Below are 20,507 nucleotides of genomic sequence, written 5' to 3' on the forward strand. Positions count from 1 at the left end.
GTGGTTGAGATAAGAAGCGGTTTTAAAATTAGTTATTAAGGTCACTATTGGTATCTGAGTTTGAGATATGGACACTGTTTTAATAGAGCTTACTTTAATTGTACGAAAAGAAATAAAAGCTACTAATTTGATATGGATGATGTATGTAGTTGGACATTTTGGAAAGTTTGAGGATATTTGATTTGGAAGGTACTAATATAAGGAAAAGTGCTCCTATCCAGACAGTGTTCAGCCACAAGAGGTAGAACCCATTGGGAAATGCGGCTTAAATCATCAAAATACAGAATATTGGAAGGTACAGTTATATGGGGGCTGTACGAAACCCGAAATGGCAAACTTAACCCAGCTAATAACGAAATACACATGTGTGCAAAATTTGAGCCTTCTATCCTAATTTATTTGAAGTAAAGCGCTAAATCGACTACGCAAATGGCATAGTATAGTGGAGGCGACCCCTTCAACTTAAACTTAGTATAATCAAAAGAAAGGAGTGTTTATTTTTCCAGATAAAAAGTCCCACATTTCAGGTTCTCGAGCAGTGCAACGCTTCCTCGTAATATTTTGTAAAAATTCGAATATATTATGGTATTGAGTAAAAAGTGGCCAAACCAGCCGATTTTGCATTTTTCAATTATTATTTCACTTTTTTATTTTCCAAAACGACTTTTTTCCGGTTTGCAATGTTTTATAAACAAAGCAAATTTTGTTTATAAATAATTTTTTTTTATTAACAAACAAAAATGTGGTATTTTTCATTTCGTGATGTCTTGCCTCCCCTGCTGTTATTTATTTTTTTTTTTTTTTTTTTTTGGTCCTGACATTGTATGCTAATGACATTACGAAGAAATTCTCACTCAAGTGCTGCGACTAGCACCACCCTCTTCTCAGTGCCTGTCACCTACCCGCCTACCTCCCCAACCATCTGTCTGCCAATGCAGGCATTTGTGTGTTTGCGTCACGTTTACTGTTGTTGTTGTTGTTGTTGCTCTAGTTCGTCTGAATGACCGTTCCGTAGACATTGTGACGTCGCCTTCATTGTCTGGCTGCCTGGCTGGTTGGTTGGTTGGTTAGCGCGGTGTTGGCCCCCTATCACCATTATAATTGAGTGAGCGACCGGCCGAGCCAGCGAGCGAGTACATATCAACTTGTCGACAAATAGTTTTTGTTTATATATAAGTATACAAAATAAAAAAAACTATATATTAACATATGATTGGTAGATTTGCTGCTGTTTACATTTCAGATTAGAGGTTTGATTTTGCAGACAAGTTAATCGAATAGTTTCATTTTTTTGGATTAAGTTAATAGAAGCTAAGACATTGTCATTGATGGAAATTCAATGTCTTCAGTGTTAAGATAATTTAGATATCGATTGGGACACAGAAATATGACAATAGAAACCTCCTCTTTTAAAAAAATATATTATTGTTGAAAAAAACTGCCGTACAATTTTTTTTTCCAAAACTGCTGAACAAATTGGAAAATCTAGCAGATTATGAAAGCAGAGCTAACAGCAAACGACGCGTGTTAAAAGTTTCATCGCAAGGTAACTTAAAACAAGGGGTTAAGTTCCTCCTCTTCCTTTCCTTTTGGAAATTTTCGGATAATGATTCCCTGGAATCCGTTCGTTATTTTTCGGTTTATAGCCAGTCAACAAAAGGTTATTTTTGATCCTTTTTTACAAAATATGTTGGGAAACTCCATTTAAAAAGGCTCGTGAAAAGTCGAAATATTTTATAAATCTTATTTGCCTTGAAATTCTACTATGGTCCCAGAATATATCAAAAGTCTAAACCTAACCTTACCCTTAACGCCAGCAAAGTGCAAGAACTTACACCGCAACAGAAAGAAAATAGACTCAAAAGAGTTAAAAAGTAGCTTCGCTTGGTCGAAAGTGGTGAACTGCCAAATTTGGTTTTCTCCGATAAGAAAACATTCGTTGTCCAGCAGAGCAGTTTTTAAACAAACAAAATGATGGTGTTTGCTTGCCAAAGAGGTTAGCTGAAAATGTCCACCTTCGGTTGGCCACCAGAACTCAAGCGCCGGCCATGGTGATGGTGTGGGCGGCCATAACAGCCGATGGTCGCTCTCCGCTCGTATTAATCGACCGTGGCATCAGAATGTCTGGAGTATTTTGGAAAGAGGGCCGGCACAAAAAAAAAATACCAAAGTGTCGATCAACTCAAGAAAGCGCGTCGCCGGGAATGGACTAAAATACCACAGAGCAACATTCCGGTAGCGTGTGACGGTTTCATTGACCGTTTGAACGTCATAATTTGTGCCAAAGGTAACCAATTCGAGCAAATCTAAACGTATTCCAAAATTTGATGCTATTTCCGACATTTTTTGCTTTCACTCAACAAAATGTAAAAATTATGGCGTTTGACTTTGTTGCTGTTTTTTTTTATCTCGTCCTGTATACCCTCAGCCAATGTTCGATTAAATATATTTTAGCTTCTGTTATGATTATCCACATTGTTGAATAAATATGATAAAAATAAATAAATAAATATGATAAAAATATTGTAAAGAATCGCTGACTTGTTTGCAAGTTGTGACAGAAGAATTACTTTTGTGGTTGAGGTACCAGAAGAGGTTCGCAAATATATATCATCTTCACAAGATATCTTGTCTTAACAAAAATGTTTGTATTTGTGAAATTTGAAGAGAGTTGAATGCTTATTTCGCTTTCTCTGAACGTTATGTTCTTCAAAATATTGAACCCTATTTGGGGGAGTTACCAGAAGAAATGGTCTGATCTCTACCATCTTTATAACAGATCTTGTATTGATAGAAATATTGAGATGTACCAGGTCTGAATGGAATCGGATGTAAATTTCGCGTTCTATGAGTATCGTGAATATTCAAAATTGTGACCCTTTGTGGGGAAGGTACCAGAAGGACTGGACCGAAATATCCCATCTTCACAGCAGATCTGGAATTAGTAGAAATAATAGGATGTGTGAAATATAAAGAGAACCGGATGCTTATTTCGGATTTTATGATGATTTCGGTTATTCCAAACGTTGACCCTTTGTAGGAGAGGTACCAAAAGGAATGGTCCGATATTTACCATCTTTATTACAGATTTTGTTTTTGCTTGTTTCGGATTTTATGATGGTTTCGATTATTCCAAACTTTGACCCTTTGTGGGGGAGGTACCAGAAGAAATGGTCCGATCTCTACAATTATTATAACAGTACTTGTGTTGATAGAAATATGGTGATGTGCCAAGTCTGAAAGGAATCGGGTGTTAATTTCACGTTTTATGAGCTTTATGAATATTCGAAACGTTGACCATTTGTGGGGGAGGTACCAGAAGCAGTGGACCGATATATGTATTCCATCTTAACACCATATCTTGGGTTTATGAAAATATTGGAATGTGTTAAATTCGAAGACAATCGGACTCTCATATCACATTTTATAAGGATTATAATTATTCAAAATGTTGACCCTTCGTAGGGGAGGTACTTGATACAGTGAACCGATATCATTCATTTTTGCACCAGACCTAGAACTGACGCAAATATTAGGATTTGCATGGTTGGAGCAAAATCGGATTATCGCTTCTTTTTCTGTGCAGAACATTTTTATACCCTCCAGCATTGTATGGTGGAGGTGTTCCGTTTGTAACACTTCGAAATATACATTTTAGACTCCACAAAATATATATATTATTGTTCAGCATAAAGTTCTATGTCGATTTAGCGATCCGTCCGGGCGTCTATACGTCTGTGGAAATCACTCTAGCTTCCGCACGAAATGGAGTAGGTTGATAAAATTTTACTCAAATGTGTATTATGTCTGCAGGACTTTTGGTATTAAAAATGGGTCATGTAGGTCCACGTTTTGGTGTAGCCCCCACATAATGGTACCATTTACCATTATTCATCGAAAATGTTTTAAATTTGGTATTTGAAGTTCTTTACGGATACTACAGCTATGACAGAAAATTGTCTGTGCAGGTCCACGTCTTCGTATATCCCCCAAATTCCGATATTTATTTTAGCGATATTATTCACCGGAATTGTTTAAAATTTGGTGTTTGAAGGTCGTAATTGATACTACAGCCTATGACAGAAAATTGTCTGTGCAGGTCTACGTCTTCGTTTAGCCTCAATATAACGGTACCTCCCTATATTCGGTATTTTGATCATTTTAGCTACATTCTTTACCGATCATTTTCAAGTCACCGATCATTCAAGTTTCAATAGTTTATGACAAAAGTTCCCTATGCAGGTCCACGTCCTCGTATAGACCCTAATATAACGGCTACATTAGGTATTTGTAAGATTTTAACAGAATATTTTCCGGATTTTACTTTTTTTTTGGAAATTGCTAAAAACGTTCCAAATGGTGGAGGCTATTCAAAGATCGCCTTGGCCGAATTTACAGCTTTTTTAATTGTTTTTTTTTTTTAATTTCGACCTTTTGTGGGGGAGGAGTGGACCGATATTGTCCATCTCCAAAGTCGATCTAAGTTTGATAATAATATTATGATGTTCCAAGTTTGGAACAAATCTGATACTCCCTTCGAAAGTTTTCGTGCGCGCCAGCTAGCCAGACAGACGGGCATCGCCAGATCGACTCCAAATGTGCTGAAACGGATTTAATCCAAAGAGACCTGGGTTCAAACCCGTTATTTCAATGAGGCAAGTATTGGCCGTATCAAATGATATATACCCTCTCTAGCCATATGACTGAGGGTATAAATATTGAAAACACATTTTAAAGTAAAAGTCGTACTTCAGTTTCTGCAAAATTTCCCTACAAAGCATGAAAGTAACATAAATTTTCGTCTTCGTGTAAAAATTTAATTTTTATAGATTTTTGTATTTTAAAAATTCTTGTCATTTTTAAACAAAAAATGTGTTCCGTGAATTTAGACTCTTTATATAGGCTCTAAATTTTAGAACATATAAATACCAGTAAAAACAAGACCCATTCAAATCTCAAAGAGAGGATTCATTGTAATTTCTCTTTACATCGTTTGGTCCTACCCTAATTCCTTTTTTTGTAAGGATACTTCGAGTTTTCCAACCCTCATCAAACCACAATTTCTTCCTATTACATTTGCACATTTTTCTCAATTTCTCTTCGTTCTGCTCTCTTTTATGTATGTCCTACATAAATTCTCTTGTGTTTTGAGGGTTTTTTCTCTTTTTTCCCTAATTTTATGATGGAAAAATAGTAATAAAAGGAGGCAGAGAGTTTTTCATTTATTTTTTAGCGTGGGTAGAGGAAATTCAATTTTATGCTTCATTTAGCACACTTTTGTTCAGAAGGAATTTGGAATCACATGGAGTTTAAATTTTTTCTGTTAATAATTTTGTGGAATTTGGGACAAAATTATATTGAAGAATTTACACCAAATGTAACCTCTGTTAATGGCTTTAAAATTATTTATCTTAGTAATATTTCGTTTATAAAAAGCCGAGCCGTGGGCGGTATAGTGAAATATTAAATAATTCATTTCTTGGACAACCAGGCAAGGCACTGATTTTCCCTTCAAAAATATTCCTAAAAAACTAACGAACTTAGCTCAAATTGTCCTTAAACATTCTTAAAAATCCATCACGGAAATATAATTCATTTCAAAAGTATTTTCTAAAAATCCATGGTGCTGGACCTCCAAAAAACATATTAAAAATCCTTGATTGCAGGACTTTCGAAATATAATCATTTTAGACCCAACAAAGTATATATATTCTTGATCAGCATAAAATTCTAAGACGATTTAGCCATTTTCGTCCGTCTGTCCTTCTGTTGTAATCACGCTACAGTCTAAACGAATTAAGATAGGAAGCTAAAATTTTGCACAGATCTCTCTTTCGTCTGCAGGCAGGTTAATTTAGAAGATGGGCTATATCGGTCCACGATATCGTATACCCCCAATATTCGGTATTTTGATGATTTTACCCACATTTTCAACGGAATTGTCTGAAAATCCACATAAGGAGTTCCTTATGGGTACTTTATACCTTGAAATAGAATTATCTATATAGGTCGACGATATTGTACAGCCCACATATAACGGTACCCCCGATATTCGGTATTTTGATGATTATAGCCACATTTTCTAATGGAATGGTCTGAAAATCCACACAAGGAGTTATTTGTCATTAATTCGTCCCTTGAAAGAGAATTATCTATATAGGTCCACGATATCGAATAGCCCCCACACAACGGTACCCCCCAAAATTCCATATTCGGTATTTTGATGATTTTAGCCACATTTTTCAATTGAATTTTCTGAAATTCCACACAAGGAGTCTCTTATGAGTATTTCACCCCCTGAAAGAGAATTGTCTATATAGGTCCACGGTATCGTTTATCCCCCATATAACGGTACCCCCCGATATTCGGTATTTTGATGATTTACCCACATTTTTCAGGATCATAACTCTGATATTTTTAATATGTCTTAAAAACATGGTTTGCAAAAAATTATATAAAAAACACAGCGATCATGTCTCCGATTGTCTATCAAATATATCCTTCAAAAATCTACGATTTTAGCCCTGAATGTCCTTACAAAGGACCTTTGAAAAATGTTCCAAAAAAGGTCGTAATTTTAACTCTGATGATTATCCTTTTGAAAATATTTTTAGAACATTTGATATCATAAACCTAAATATTCCATCCAAAAATATGATTCTCGTTCTTGCTCAGATTGTCCTTGATAAAAATGTTAAATGAAATCCACATTATTGCTACAGAATTTAGTTTCAGAACTCCTAATCTTTGCTCTGAAAGTTTTTGTAAAAATTTTGAAAAATCCAGGGTTTTGCTTTGATTGTTATCGGAAAAAAACATTTTAAAAAACTTCACGTTTTCCCGCTAGTCCTTGGAGAAATAATTAAAAAAAATTAGGATCTTGCATTGATACTTTCACGAAAAAATTAAATCCTTGACGTTGGTAGTTTCATTTCATCTGTAATAGAGATTAATACGAAGTCCATATTTTTGGACCTTTAAAAAAATATACTCGTTTCTAAATCGATGTTCAATGCTCGAAAAAAAAAAATATTTTCAAATCGATGTTTATACCCTACAACACTATGTGTTGGGGGTATTATAAGTTTGATTGGCCCAAAAATTATGTAACACCTCGAAATATTGGTTTCCCACATAGGAAAGTATATATGGATCTTCCTAGCTCGCCGAGCTGAGTCGATCTAGCTATGTATGTCCGTCCGTCCGTCTGTCCGTCTGTCCATGTTAATTTGTAATCACTCTACAGGTCGCAATTATGGCCCGATCTTCACGAAATTTAGAATGGAGGTGGGACTGGGGTCAGAATAGAACCCTATTTCTTTTGGAGATGATCGTCAAATGTTTAGGGGTAGAAATGGACCAAATACTGAAAAATGTCGGATTTTGCAGTAGCTATACAGGTCGCAATTATAGACCAATCGACGCGGAATTTCGCATGTAGCTAGAGTTTAGGGCTGGCAAGAAGCCTACCAATTTGGGTGGTCATCGGATAACATTTAGCGGGTAAAATAGACCATATCTTTTGTGTTGAAAAAATTCAAAATTTTTCATTAAACCGCGAATATTTTAAATCCCGGCGAAATCACAAAGCCATGACAAGGTTACTTCTGATCTTTACACTGATGTTAATATCCAACAAAACGGATATATAGCAAAATATGTGCGATATATATGCTTATCAAAGAAGATATGCTTGAAAAATCTCTTTTATGTCGAGAACGGCTGAACTGATTTCGAAAGTTCTCATTAGTTTAGAATGGCCTCTTGGCAGGAAAGAAAAGGCGTCTAAAAAAATCTCATAAAAATATCTCTCTAAAGATGAAAATATTGATTTTGTAAAATTTTCTCATATTTTTTCAATTTTGTCATATTTTTGGCATATTTTCATTTTGAATTAAACATTTGGTAATATTTCTACAGCTAACAAAACTAAGTAGTTAGGATATCATATGCAGATCGCATTTATGGCCCGATCCTTACGAAATTTTGCATGGAGATAAGATGAGGGTCAGAACAGAAGCCTACTCGTTTTTGAGATGATCGCCATATATTTAGGGGTTGAAATGGACAAAAAAACTGCAAAATTGTCGCCCGATCCTCACGCACATTTGAATGGGGGTTACCGGACATTACAAAAGCCAAGCAGTTTTGGATGGCCATCCAAAAATATTCAATGTGTGAAATAGTTTGCCAAATTTTTTAAACAAAATACGAAAATGTCGATTCCAGTGACTTTTTGGAGAATTCACAAATACAGGAAAGACGCACTTCTGACTATTTCGTTAACGCTGATTTTGTTGAAGAATATAGTCAAATGTCTGTTTCTCATTTTTTTGGGAAATATTGGTTCCAGATCTAGGAAGACCATTTACGTGCAACATCTACCAATAAATTGTAAATGAGCAAATTAGTTTAAGTTGCTATTATTCGAAAATTAGAGAACGGAACCTGATGGTTTTCTTTTATTATTTGTCACAATATCTTGTGGAATTCTTTCGAGTATCTCGCCTATATCAACTGTATGGTTTATTATAGTGTTGTAGGGTATTCAACGGTCGGCCCCGCTCGACTGTAGCCTTTGCTTACTTGTTTTGATCTAAGTTTGTGGAAAAAATACTCTACTTACATAAGATCTGCTGTGAAGATAGGATATATCGACCCCCTCCTTCTGGTACCTCCCCCACATAGGGTTCAAAATTTCAGATATCCATGAAGCTCATAAAATGCGAAATTAACATCCGATTCCATTCAGACTTGATACATCTCAATATTTTCATCAACACAAGATCTGTTATAAAGATGGTAGAGATCGGAAAATTCCTTCTTGTACCTCCCCCACAAAGGGTCAATGTTTTGAATAACCAAAACGATCATAAAATCCAAAATAAACATCCGATTCTCCTCATTTTTCACACATCACATTATTTCTACTAACTCAAGATCTGCGTGAATATGGGATATATCGGTCCACTATTTCTGGTACCTCCCACACAAAGCGTCAAAATGTTGGATATCCATGGAGTTTTCAAAACGTAAAATAAAATCCGATTCCATTCCGACTGGGTATATCTAAATATATTTATTAACCCAAGGTCTGGTGTAAATATGGGAGGGATCGGACCATTTGTTCTGATACGTTCCAAATATAGGGTTCACGATTTGAATAATGTCGCTAAAATCATCAAAATACCGATTATCGGCAGGTACCGTTATATGGGGACTATATGAAAACGTGGATCTACATGGTCCATTTACGAACTTAAACTGCCTACTGGCAAAATTTTAGCCTTCTATCTCAATTAACTCGAAGGATAGCGTGATTACAACAGACAGACAGACAGACACACAGACGGACATCGCTAAATCGACATAGAATTTTACGCTGATCAAGAATATAAATACTTTGTTGGGTCTGACATGAGTATTTCGAGGAGTTACAAACGGAATGACAAAGTTAATATACTCTCCATAGTATGGTGGAGGGTATAACAATTATAGCTCGAATAGTACTTCCAAAACTGTTCCTTAAAATTCTACATTGCCCGAAAAAACAAGTTTCAGAGCTCTGAAAGTCCTTCAAAAATATTCTTAAAACATTCACGATTACAAGTCTGAGAGTCTTTTAAAAATAATCCCAGAAAATCAAAATCTGATCACACCACGCACGTTTGGTAGCCCTTGCATAAAAAACGATCCTTCAAAAAATTTTCTTCCAACCGAAATGCAATAAATCATCCCGAAATATTAACAATTTAAGTACACACTCCCACATAACTGCAACTGTTTCCAAAAATATCACCAAATATAATCCGTCTAATGCCTTATTCTCCCCAGCAAAAATGCCAAACTTTCGGCAATAATACAAATTTATTTCAAACCTTAATTAATCATAATTTATTTTGGGCCAATAAAAGTGTATCATTTTAATTAAGGTAAGCAAAAAACCGCAACCAACCAACTTTCTTCGAACATCTGGCCCAATATTCCGTAGCCCAACTCATTTCCTCTCTCTCTCTCTCTCTCTGCCCCTCGGCCAAAAAAAGGGTCGAAACTGTCACAACCAAAAATGGAAGACGATTTCGAAGTACAGCACAAGAAGGACAAATTACAAAAACTGCTGCTGCTGCTGTAGGAATCTAAGAAAATTAATTTACGTTTACCGGTCATGACACCAAGAAATCACCTTTAGCAGGACGACACCATCCTCAGCAGCAGCAGCAACAACAAGGACACATAAGATACCACAGGCAACAACAGCAACAAATTTGCCATCTCTGGTGAAATAGTAAAATAACAATAAACATTACAATATACGCCCATGTATCGGAGGTAACCAAAAACTACAACAAAAAGGCATTGTCAGCAGTACCAACAACAACAACAACACAAACACCCGAAATAATAACAGCTAGCCATCCATTGATAAAAAGGACGACTACCCATTTTGCTGTACGGACTGCCGCCTAGAATTTGGGTTGAAATATCGCAAAAAAATAAAAGATGCTAGGCGAATGTTGACTGAGAGCGCAGACTCTGCAGAGAGTGGAAGGCATTTGCGAACATCTCTTAAGAAAGATGCCCGAGGACAGAATACAAAACCAAAGAGAGGGAGAGTTAGAGATTGGAAAAGAAAGTGTTACACTGTCATTTAGGTTGGTCAAGGTTTAACAATGCCAAAATAGAAGAGAACACTGGAGATGTAAATGTAATTAAGTGGTGACAATTATTTGCACTTAAGGAAATCGCGGATATCTTCTTGCATATGCAAAAAATATTCCAAAAAATAATAATTTACCATAATTGCGCAAAAATAAATTACATATTCGTTCTGTACTGTTCAGAGTACTTTCTATCCATATGTGGCAAGTTGTAATAATAATTATAAGACTTAGATGAGATGTGAAATGGACAATATTGGCCCACTCTTTCGGAGCCTCCGGCATAAATGGTCAACAATTTCAATAATCATAACGCAAGTCAAAATGTAAAGAAACGGACATTGGCTGAAGGTATATATATCTATATAAGACCTCGAGTCGGAATGAAATAATTTTATTAGAAGCCAATGGTGTTCTGTCTTCTACATATTCATATCAGTTTTCTGGTTAAAACAAATATTAAGATAAAGCAAGTTGTAAAGAATCGCCGCATAGGAAAGGAAATCTTCACAACAGATCTTGTATTAGCAAAAATGCTTGTATGTGTAAAATTTGAAGAGAGTGGGATGCTTATTTCGGTTTCTTTGAGCGTAAAACCCTATGTGAGGCAGGCAAAATCTTAAACCCTATGTGGGGCAGGTAGCAAAAGAAATGGTTCGATCTCTACCAACATTATAACAGATTTTGTGTTGATGGAAATATTGAGATGTACCAAGTCCGAAATGGAATCGGATGTTAATTTCGCTTTTCATGGATATTCAAAATTTTGAACCCTGTGGGGGAGGAACCAGAAGGACTGGACCAATATATTCCATCTTCACAACAGACCTTGTGTTAGTAGAAATAATGGGATGTGAACCTGATGCTTATTTCGGATTTTATAAATGTTTTGGTTATTCTTCGACCCTTCCTGGAGGAGGTACCAGAAGGAATAGTCCGATCTCTACCATATTTATAACAGACTAGCTGGCCCGGTCCGCGTTGCCGGCCCCTACTTTTAGTTTTTAATGCATATTTTTTAAAGCATTATAGAACACTGATCTGAATGATTTCAAAGTAGTCAAAGATAATTGGTCTTTTACACTCATTACCGTAATATAGGAATTAATTTATTTTTGTCATTAAAATTGTGCGTTGGAGAACCCATAAAGTCCATATTTTTCTTCATAGTATAATTCAATAACGATCCAAAAAAATAATATTCGTAATTTTTTCATGTTTCTGCCACAATTTGATATTTCGGAGTTTATGGCATGTAGACGTACATCCCACATCTACGTTCCAAACCAATATTCTAGTTAAAAATTCAATAGTATACCAAATTTTCTTTTCTGACCAAACGTTGGTTAGGAAAGTGGATTTGCGGGTACACTAATGTGGGAACTATACTCAAATAAATGCCTATGTGGACAATTATCTGTAAGACGATTCTCCAACCCAGAGTAGCCTAAATACAATTTTTTAGCCAAATCAATTGATGAATGTGATCAAGAGCAAGATGGGCTCCACTCCAAAAGTCAAAATATTATGAGAAGAGGTTTTTTACACCCGTAGAAACAAAGATGCCAAATAAAGGCCTGAAAAATGAAAAAAATGTCCAAAACCCCGAATATAGCTTAAATTATATGATGGTTATGCCAAAACGTGATAATTTTTTGCGAGGATGGTTTCTTCTCAAATTACCAACTTTTGCTAAAATGCGTATGAGTAAAATATGGTTAAAATGTAAACTATACTTGAAAAAGGATTGTACCCTTATCCGGGGGTCATATATCATGACCTGCAAAAGCGATTTAAGATATCTTGAAAGTTTAGGAAGTTTTTTTTCTTTTTTTCCTAAATGTCCAATTCGCTCTACCATTTTGAACCCTTTATATTCGGTATTTCACTGATTGCCGTTCCAATGAATTGCATTTTGAGTTCTCATTGGGCGGATTATTGTAATATGAAAGAAATAGGTCCACATATAAGGGTTATACCAAAGCATTGTCCTATTCTTATAATTATTTGAAAAAATGTGTTGTTCTTCCTAAAATCTCAAATTACCAACATTTGAGGAAATTGAAAGGGGCTACATCACTTGAGGGACTACATCAATTTAGGCCGACCCTTTGTGTTTGGTTAAGCTATATAAAATGGACCCTAAAAACGTTTGATCCGAAACCCCTTTTTGGGATTTTTATGTACCAACCAAACAATTTTCCAAGTGTAATTTCCCGCAGTGTAATTACTGATTATAGCGCATAATCACCGTATAACGTTACATGGGAGTTAAGGTTACTTTTAAGGTATCGGAAGAATTTCCCGAGGATATGAATCCTTTTCTTTCTAAATTTTCAATTTGCTCCACTATTTTGTATAGTTCGCATATAACAGTGCTCTTCATATTCGGTATTTCACTGGTTGCAGTCCCAATGAATTTTGCATTTTAAGTTCTCATTTCCATATCTAGTCAATTTCCATTGAATTTTTTTCGATTTTTCCCGATTTGAGAATTTTTGCCATGAGATCTCTTTTTTCGTATTTTTTTAGCGATTTTGAAAAAGTAATTATCTTTTAACTTTGGTCTAACTGCGTTAAGTTATTTCGATATCATCTGACTGAATTCCATGCAACCCGCCATCAATTTCAGTTCTCAAGAAATCAAGTCAATTAAATAAATTGTTTTTAATATTCGAATTAAAAAAAATATAAAAAAACACTACAAATGTACATTAGAAAAAAGTAAGTCAAAATGGAAAAAAATCATGCAAAATAAAACATTACTATTGTACATTTGAAAAGTCAAAATGAAAATGTTAATATATCACATTTTTACGCGATTTTTTTGAATATTATCCTTTTCGGAAAACAGACAATTCCAAATTTGTATGAATCGTTAAAATCAGATCAGCGGATCTTGAGTTATAAGCGTAGTAACTAACACAACTTACATTTATATATATAGATGTTGTGCTGATGGAAATATTGAAATGTAATTTCGCTTTTTATGAGCTTCATGGATACTCAAAATTTCGGCCTTTTGTGGGGGAGGTACCAGAAGGAATGGTCCGATCTATACCATCTTCATAATAGATCTTGTCTTGATGAAAATATTCAGATGTACCAAGTGTGAATAGAAACAGATGTAAATTTCGCGTTTTATGATCTCCATGGACATTCAATTTTTTGACCCATTGTGTGGGAGATACCAGAAGGAGTGGGCCGATATATCCTGACCTTGGGTTAATAAAAAAATTGGTATGTGAAAATTTTGAAGACAATCGGGCTCTTACTTCACATCTTATTAGATTTATAATTATTTAAATTTTTTACCGTTTGTGGGGGAGGTACTTCATGGGGGGACCGATATTTTCCATTTTCGCAATTGACCTAGCACTACCGCAAATATTAATACTTGCAAAGTTGGAGCAAAATCGGATTATCGTTTCTATTTCTATGCAGATTTTTTTTTTTTTAATTTCTATTTTTGTGGGGGGGGGGGGGGGGGGGGTGCAAGAAAGAGTTGATAAAAATATTGCAATGTGTGAAATTTGAAGACAATTGGATTCTTACATCACATTTTATGAGAGTTGTAATTATTCAAAATTTTGACCATTTATGGGGAAGGTCCTTGATTAAGTCGATCGATATTGTCCATTTTCACATCTGAGCTAGCACTGGCGCAAATTTGCAAAGTTGGAGCAAAATTGGATTATCCTTTCTCTTTCTGTGAAATTTGAAGACAATCGGACTCTTACATCACATTTTATCAGAGTTGTAATTATTAAAAATTTTGACCCTTTGTGGGGAGGTACCAGAAGGAGTGGACCGATATATTCCATCTCAACACCAGAGCTTGGGTTCATATACATATTGGGCTTTGTAAAATTTGAAGACAATCGGACTCTTGTATCAAATTTTATGAGAGTTATAATTATTCAAAATTTTTATCATTTGTGGGGGAGGTACTTGATGGAGTGGACCCATATTGTCACACCTGTCCTAGCACTCTTTCTGTGAAAAAAATATATTTTTTGGAAATTTCTACCTTTTGTGGGGGAGGTGATAGAAGGAGTGGAACGATATTGCCCATTTCCAAGCTCGATCTAAGTTTGGAAAAAAAAAATATTACGATGTACCAAGTTTGGACCAAATCGGATACTCCCTTCGAGAGTTATAGTGCGCACCAGCCAGACAGACAGACGGACGGTCGGACATCGCTAGATTGACTCCAAATGTTCTGAAATGGATTTGGTCCAAAGAGACCTAGGGTCTAAAACCGTTACTTCGACTAGGCACGTTTTGACCGTATCAAATGATATATACCCTCTGTAGCCATATGACTGAGGGTTTAATGATATATAAATTCAGCATAAAGGCAAAAATGTATGTATTCTACTTATTTGTCGATTTTTACTGACCAAAGAATAAATACTTGTCCTTGTAAATGTTGGTAAAAAATAGGTATTATCAACCATTATTTTTGTTGGGACTCATTAGTCTTCGACACAACATCACTATCCATTTCAAAAGTCCTTTTATTCTTTATTTGACCCTCTGAAAGAAAGGTCGAGGTATTGTCATGACAGGTATTATATCAGAAAAAAAGGCGACCTGTTTGATACCAGCATACATCCTGCCTATGTTCGGTATTTCTACCCACAACTCGTTTCAACTTAATTGCATTCCCTGCATCTCTGCCAATATTCTCTGCAGTTGAACCGTCTACCCTAAATATATAGGAGAAATTTTTCATAGGTGCTTGATCGCTTCCACAACTCTGCTATGCGCTTACCCCCGAAGTCTCTTGGCAGGGAGCTATCTGTAATTTAAGATTAATTAATCTTATTTATAATTTTCATATCCTCCACCATGGTATGGAGGGTATATAAATTTCTCATTCCGTTTGTAACACCTAGAAATATAAATTTTGAACCCGACAAATTTCTGGCCGTCTATGGAAATCACTCTAGCCTCCGAAGGTATTAGGTTGATAAAATTTTACTTAGATGTGTGTTAGGTCAGCAGGACTTTTGGTATTGAAAATGGGTCATATGTTATATATTACCCCCATATGACTGTACCGACAGATTTAAATTTGTTGAGTATTTTCGTCAGAATTTTAATCCGAATTTCCTGTAAATTAACTAACTCTACCTCACTATATTCGGTATTTTGAAGAAGTTTCAGCGACATTATCCACAGGATTTGTTTCAAATTTCGTATGGTTAGTTTTTAATAGGTACTATAGCTTGTGACAGAAAATTGTCTATGCAGCCCACGTCTTCATATAGTCCACGTATAACGGTACCTCCCAATATTTGGTATTTTGATGATTTTAGCTACATTATTCGCCCGATTTTCTTACAAGTTTCGTATTTGAAGATTGTAATATCTTATGAAGAAAGTTGCCTATGCAGGTCCACGTCTTCGTATATATTTTAACAAAATTTTTAACGGATTTTATTTATTTATTTTTTTTTTTAAAGTTCCAAATCCGTTCCATATAGTGGAGGGTATTCAAAGTTCGACTGGACCAAACTTACTGCTTTTTACTTTTATTTTGGATTTTAGTGCTCGACCGTGAGATTCCAAAATGAACATTTAATGAGTTGGTCGGATTTCTGTTTTTTTTTTATTCTCCTCAAGTATGGAGAATATTTTAAGTTTTTCATTCTGTTAGTGACTACTCGACCCCATAAAGAGCATTTATTCTTCAGCCTAAAATCATCAAATAATAGCTATGTCTGTCTGTCTGTCGGCCCTTCGAATCTAGCTACCATATGAAATGAAGTAGGTTGATAAAATTTGGCTCAGATGTATTTAACGTCCGTAGAATTGTTGGTATGACAAAAAGGCAAATATGGGTCCGCATTTTGAAATAGCCCCCATAAAGCTGTACCGTATTTAAGGTATTTAGGTATATATCTTTTGTAATATTTTTGAACAAATTTTGTTGTATATTTACAGGTTATGTGTAGGATATATCAATTTCAAAGTATTGAAAATATAGTTTCAAGTTCAGGTATTGTCCCCCATATGTACCTCCCGACATTCGTTAATTTGATGATTTATGCCAATTTTTTATTGGAATTGTTTGTAATTTATTATTTGGAGTTCGTAATGGATACCACTTCCTATTTCAGAAAATTAATCTAAGAGGTCCAAGGCTTCGTATATCCCGTCTATCCGTCTGCGGAAATCACTCTAGCTTCCAAACGAAATTAAGTAAAATGTATATTATATCTGCAGGACTTTTGTTATTGAAAAAGGAAGATGTAGGTCCACGTTTTGATACATATAACGGTACCTCCCTATATTCGGAATTTTGATAATTTTAGCTACATTATTCACCGAACTTTTTTACTCAAGTTGGCATTTGAATATTGTAATGGTTTATGACAAAAGTTGCCTATGCAGGTCCATGTCGTCGTATAGACCTTTATATAACGGCTACATTCGGTATTTTTAAGATTTTAACAAAATTTTTAAAAGATTTTATTTTTAAAAAAAAAATTACAAAAATCATTCCAAATGGTGGAGGATATTCAATGATCGGCCCGGCCGAACTTATAGCTTTTCACTTGTTTCTTAACGAACTGGCTTAAAAACTTGAATTTGGAGTATAGACCGAAATAACGGATTTTTGAAATTTGGTATTGCAAATATATACACTTGATTGTTACTTTCCGAATGGAGAATGATTTTTTCGGTCGGATTTAATTGCCTTTTTCACTTGTTTATATTTATATGGTTTCTAATATTTTTTTAACGGGGCCTTTGAATTATATTCTCCTAAATGTTTTTGCAAAAATTATATAACTTTTTTTCATGGTTTCCGCTTTTATTCAAAATTGAAAATTCAACAAATACTGGTTCTGTTGATTTGAAAAACAAGCACACACAATTCAATTTTGACAGATGACAGACTTCGCTGGCAACCAGAAATGTTAAACAAATGAAGAGAATTCAGCTGAGAAAACAGCTGTAAAAGGGGTATTGGAGTTGGGTCAAACCGAAATGCCAGCTACTGGCAATGCTATGGATGGTGGGTGGATTTTCGGCGCACCTCATTCATGTTGATTGCAGTGATGATGGTGGTGGTGGTGGTTAGGAAGAAGTATTGACCTTATTCGGGTTAATGCATCTGTTTCTACCGTTTTTTTTTTCTGTGGGCTTACCTTTTTCTGCTTCCGACTGCTGGGTTGAAAGAAATTCAGAGCATCCAAATGGAGAGGGGGAGTTGGAGGAGTGTTTGTTAACTGGCCTCTGTACAAAATGTGTAACTTTGGGTACCTTTTTTGTTGTTATTTTATTTGTTATTAAATCACTTATTTAATATTATTTTATGGTCGATATGCGTATTTGAAGCACAAAGAATTTCAAATTTATTTTGTAATTTATCTTTTTTTCTATTTTGATATTAACTTTAAAAAACCAGCTACATAAATATATATTCACTATATATCGATTTTAACAATTATGTATGCATTATTTTTTTTATTTCATTTATTGGTAATTTATTTTGGTTCCACTAGATTTGTTTTCGAACAAAATTTGTTTATATTAAAATTCTAGTTTCTCTCTATCTCTGATTGGCAAAGAGCAGAGCAGAGTGAATGAAATTTATGTTATTGTGGCAACGGTAGCGCCCAACGTTAAGACCGACAACAGCAATAAAGACTATTTTTCAATAGCTAATAATTTTTGTTTCACTACAAAATTACAGATTTCTTTTGCACTTTTAAAACAAAATTACTTTTTATTTCATCTTCTATTTTAGTAATGCCAGCAAAATTTTGACATTTCTTATTCCATTGAAACGTCATGCAATTCGTTGTTTGTGTTACGTTCCATTTATTTACTCTCAAATCCTGCCTCTGTTTTTTTTTCTCTTGGGTAATGGATTCTGTATCTGCTGGGGAGACTATATCCGTCACACAGTCATCAAAAACCTACAGGATATTCCGCACAAAAATCACATTCATATCACCAAAATGGCAAAGCCTTTCCGTTTTCTTTCACAAAAATTGGTTTCCAAAAATTTGTGTTTTTTTTTTTCAAAATTCTTTTTTTTTGCTTCAAATTTTATTTTTGTGGGAGAACAAAATTCTATTTCCTCCACATCTTTGTTTCTTTTTTTTTTCTTCTTTGTTTGTTGTTTATTTGTTGTGTAGTAGCACCAAAAACAACAACAACAACACCATTAGAAATTCTTTCTATATAAAATTCACACAGAGAGAGAGAACGACGACGACACCAATGTAGTAATAATAACCAAAATACAAATGAGAATGCAACACAAACAAACACACACGAACAAACGAACGCACGCACACGACAAATGTTAACGGTGCTACTCGTTTGGAGAACGACGACTTGAACGTTACGCTTACAAATAAGAACTGAATGAGCACCAACGAGACTGTTGGGTGCAAAGCCCGTGTTTTGTTAGTTGGTTGGTTGGTTAGATACAAAATGACGAAGACGACGGCGACGACAACAACGACGTCGGGTACAATACAAACAAAAACAACAATAGCAAAGCAAACGATACATTTGAGAACAACGTCGCAGTCGTTGGAGCATCATTTCAGGGTTACCATGCTTCGAGGTAAATAAAAACAAAAAAGACGAGACCCATCTATGACCAGTAGACCAAATGTCGGATGGGGCCGACTATATGATACCCTACACCACTATGCATATTTAGTAGAGCTCCCGTAACAAAGGAGTTTATTTGAAGTATATCACAACACCTATCAACATTTGGCTTTAGAGCAGTTATAATTTGGTCTCAGAGTTCAGGGAGTTCGGTCGGATGTACCAAAATGCAGAATTTTTGGACTGATATTGGCCATTTGTTGTAGATACATATGGGATCTATCTCCTAATCTGAACCGATCTCTATAAAATTTGACAGAGGTATTTTCGAACAGTATCTGATAACCGGTTCCAAATATCATTCTTGTGTAGTGCACATTACGCATTTGAGGGACTTAAAACCCCAAATCGGATTAAACATATATATGGAAGGTATAACTATATTTGAACCGATTTTCTCCGACTTCGAAGTATTTGCTTCTAGACTGAAGTTCGGCCAGATGTTCCAAAATTCAGGTCATTTGGGCTGATATTTGCCATTTGGTGGAGAATTAACCCGAGATCGGTTAAATCCGATCCGATTATCACCAATTTCAAAAGGGTTCGTCCTTGGGTCAAACAAATAATGTTTGCAAAATCTCAATCGGATAATAAATGCGACCTGCATTTTTTCACAAGGATACATAGAATGACTGACATGCATAAATCGACTCAGAACGTGATTCTATGAAGATCCTAAAAAGTAACTATGGGTCTATCTCGTTACAAACAAATGCGCAAAGACATAATATCCTTACCACTATGTGGTGTAGAATATATAACAGGACCAACTGATGGCATATCCAAGGGACTGTCAGAAGGAAATCTATACAGTAGCGAGTCTACAATAGACAGCAGATTTTTGCAGGACTTCGGAAGGCTTCTATAGATAGCTGACATTATAAACATATTCTAGGCCTACATAGAAAACCTAGTGGATTCCTTGGCCAGTTAAATGAATTTTAAATGTTATTCCACAAAAGGAAGAACATCAGGACGTTTTCAATGGATGTAAGCCCTTTTACAAATAGAACAACTGATGAAGGTGTACACAATTTAGAAGATTTCACATGTCGCATTAATATTAACATAGAAGATGATCTGAAATCTCCTTGAGATAGAACATTTGCCGGAGGTCGAAGAAAGAAACCCCTCCTCAGATCTTCTATGTCTTCATTCCTCCTGTACACATGTAGAAGACTATCCGGGAACTGTCTTCAAGGT

General features: G+C 35.2%; 1 protein-coding gene across 2 annotated transcripts in view; it reads right to left on the minus strand.

Moving 5' to 3' along the window:
* The window catches only part of LOC101897386 (ATP-binding cassette sub-family G member 1), a 181,363-nt gene extending 162,323 nt beyond the window's left edge, over positions 1-19,040 (minus strand). For both annotated transcript variants that reach the window (XM_020039411.2, XM_005176165.2), the window contains exon 1: positions 17,822-19,040. The gene's annotated coding sequence lies outside the window, so the exon portion shown is untranslated. The remainder of the gene's footprint in view (positions 1-17,821) is intronic.
* Positions 19,041-20,507: the final 1,467 nt, after the last annotated feature.

Source organism: Musca domestica, unplaced genomic scaffold, assembly GCF_030504385.1.
Source record: "Musca domestica strain aabys unplaced genomic scaffold, Musca_domestica.polishedcontigs.V.1.1 3, whole genome shotgun sequence".
Classification (NCBI taxonomy): Eukaryota; Metazoa; Arthropoda; class Insecta; order Diptera; family Muscidae; genus Musca; species Musca domestica.